General features: G+C 41.5%; 1 pseudogene; it reads right to left on the reverse strand.

The window, feature by feature from the left end:
* Window positions 1-2,993: 2,993 nt before the first annotated feature.
* LOC128248221 (U6 spliceosomal RNA) lies at window positions 2,994-3,092 on the reverse strand (annotated as a pseudogene).
* Window positions 3,093-3,130: the final 38 nt, after the last annotated feature.

The following is a 3,130-nucleotide window of genomic DNA, read 5'->3' on the forward strand; positions in this document are numbered from 1 at the left end:
TGTGTGTGTGTGTGTGTGTGTGTGTGTGTGTGTGTATGTTGAAGCACGTGGCGCAGTAGTTAGTGTTGCACTCATGATCGTTAAATTGTGATTTCGATTCATTGATTGGGCGATGCGTTGTATTCTCGAGCGAAACACATTTCACATAGCTTCATTCCATTTAGCTGCCAAAAATGAGCAATCCTACGATGGACTGGCGTCTTATCCAGGGGTGAATAGATACGACAGAGAATCTAGGAAACCGGCCCTTATGAACCTTTGGCTCGAGAAGGACCTTTGATATTTTTTATTATATGCCTGTCTGTCTGTCTATATCTCTATCCACCTATTTATTCAAATCCTTTGCAATGATCAACGACAATACACTTTACCAGAATGTCGTGTATTCCATAGAACTTCACGTTACACGCACGCACGCACACACACACACACACACACACACACACACACACACACACACACACACACACACACATTGTCCGTAGATATAGAATAGTATTTGGACACTACGTCTGTTTTGTGCTGCCGTGGGATCCATGTCGTCATATCTAGTATATTATTTTAGTGTTTCTCCTGCTGTGTGCTTTATGTGCATTATATGACAATCTATCTATAGTACATTGAAAATGGACTTCAAGCTTGCTAGCTTGCCTGCTTGCAATGTTACACAGCCAAACTGGCGCATAATGGGAAAATATTATGAATTAATTTCCCCTAAAATGTGAATACAAATGGAATAAAACAAGTTTTGCGTAAATCAGACAGCTGGTTCTTGAGACATTAGGGGTTTTGGGGCATAAATACCCAAAACAGTGCATAATGGAAAAATACTCCGAAAATAACTTAACCCTGAAAGGAAGGAAACTTTAACTTTTCGACTAGACACATTAGTGACTTTAACTTGACAACGAAAAAATACGAGTTGTTTTTTACAGTAAATGTTTCTATTTTCGCTCTTGTTAAACAATATTTTAATAATTTAGAAATAGTTTTAAATGAATGTAATTTCAAAAATGTAAGTTGTTTGTACAGTATATATTCATATTTTAGCTTTTTTTAAACAGGCAATATTTTAATGTTTTTTAAAATTATTTTCAAGTGAATACCGTTACAAAACTTTTTTTGGCATATTTAAAGAATATTTTAAAGTGAGAAATGACTTTAAAAATACGGTAAATATTTCATAAAAGACTCGTTCGTAACATCGGTTTGAAGCAATTTCATTCTACAGATTTTTTCGAGTGCATTCAATGTATCTCACCGCTAATGATTTAGCTTCTATTTCTAGCACGCCCTGCTACCACATAACAAGTATTTACGATAAAGGACCCGAAATAGCTGTTACGTGGTAGCAGGGCCTGCAAGAAATAGCTGCCAAATCCTTTCTTTCCTTGGGAAAGGAACCGTTTACGCGTGATTTCGATGTCACATTCCTTGAAAGCATACGAAATAATCTGGAAAAGAAAAAATAACTTACGAAACAAAACTCCGTTAGTGGCAAACTCAGAGTTCCCCGGGAAACTCCGAGGTACCCACAACCCTTCACCCCTTTCTTTTTCGGAAGAAAGTGGCTTGCGGTGGGTTTGGAGGTGAGTTACGTTGAATGCACTCGAAAAAAAAAATCCTGTGGTATAAAACGGGCCCTTTATGAAATATTTACCGAAGATCGGGACAGGCATGCGAATAGGACGATCGACGTGACTGATAAAGCAAAGGCCGAGCTTCTTGTAGAACAAAGGGAAAGAGACAGAAGCAGGAGAGATCAGGAATCGGCCACTCGGAAAGCTGAACGTCTGACGAAACAGAGAGAAAGAGACAAAAGCAGGAGACGCATGAATCAGATGCTCATGCGAATACAAATGGAATAAAACAAGTTTTGCGTAAATCAGACCACGGGTTATCGAGATACGCGGTTTTTTCAGGTACCTTTATAAATAACCAAACCGGCGTATAATGCTTTGAAAGCAAGGTATCATTTGATTATGAATACACACGGAATAACAGAAGTTTCACGTAAATTGGACCATGGATTCCCAAAATACGCAGTTTTTTCGGGTACCTTGAACTAACTATTGGTGACCCAGTGGGTCACGGGTAGTCTAGTATTATATGTTATTCGGTAGTTCCTGTGTTTCGATTCGCATGATTGAGTGATTGGTGGTGGTGTGTTTCTTTTTAATGTCAAAATCCCCACCGAACAACACATAGTGGACGGCCCCCTTGGGCAAGCGGTACAGCAAGGGCACCAACAAGAGTATTCTTCTCCTCTTCCTCCTCATTATCATCGTCATCATCATCACCATCGACATTGTCGTTGACGTCGTCATGATCCTCATCTTCATCATCGTCCGCCTCCCTTCCTTGTCGTCGTCGTCATCGACATCGCTGCTGCCACCGCCTCCGCCGATCCCGCCTTCACCGCCTCCACCTTCACCGCCTCCGCCTCCGTCGCCTCCGCCTCCGTCGCCTCCGCCTCCGTCGCCTTCGCCTCCGCCTCCGTCGCCTTCGCCTCCGTCGCCTCCTCCGCCTCCACCACCGCCTTTATTAATGTCGTCATCATCATCATCATCATCATCATCATCATGGTCATCATCATCATCACCATCATCATCGTCATCGTCATCGTCATCATCATTATAATTGTCGCCGTTGCCGTCATTGCTCCCGTCATTATCGTTCTTTTTTTTTTCATCGTCCTCACCATCATTGTCGTCAACAAACTAATTACATCATTGTCATCATTATTGTCATCGTCTTTGTCATCTTCAACACTAACGTCGTCGTCTATGACACTACCTTCATCATAAATAATAACACAATAACAATAACAATAACAACATTAACACAAAGCCCTGAACATTAAATTTCAGTCCAACGCGATTCTCTCAAACAGTCTTCTGGTCACGAGTCGTTTCCCCTCAGAGTCATATCATATCTTTACTTATTACTTTTACCAGTCATCAGAGTGCGGCCATGCTAGAGCACCACCTTGGAAAAATATACAGCGCTTCACGAATTTGCCTGTCATCCTTGTGTAGGGGCCATGCTAATCTTCTCTGTATCGTTCCAATTTTAATATATGTATTGCTTGCCAGTGGAGGCGCAATGGCCCAGTGGTTAGGGCAGCGGA

This window comes from Octopus bimaculoides, chromosome 6 (assembly GCF_046866305.1).
Source record: "Octopus bimaculoides isolate indiv1 chromosome 6, ASM4686630v1, whole genome shotgun sequence".
Taxonomy (NCBI): domain Eukaryota; kingdom Metazoa; phylum Mollusca; class Cephalopoda; order Octopoda; family Octopodidae; genus Octopus; species Octopus bimaculoides.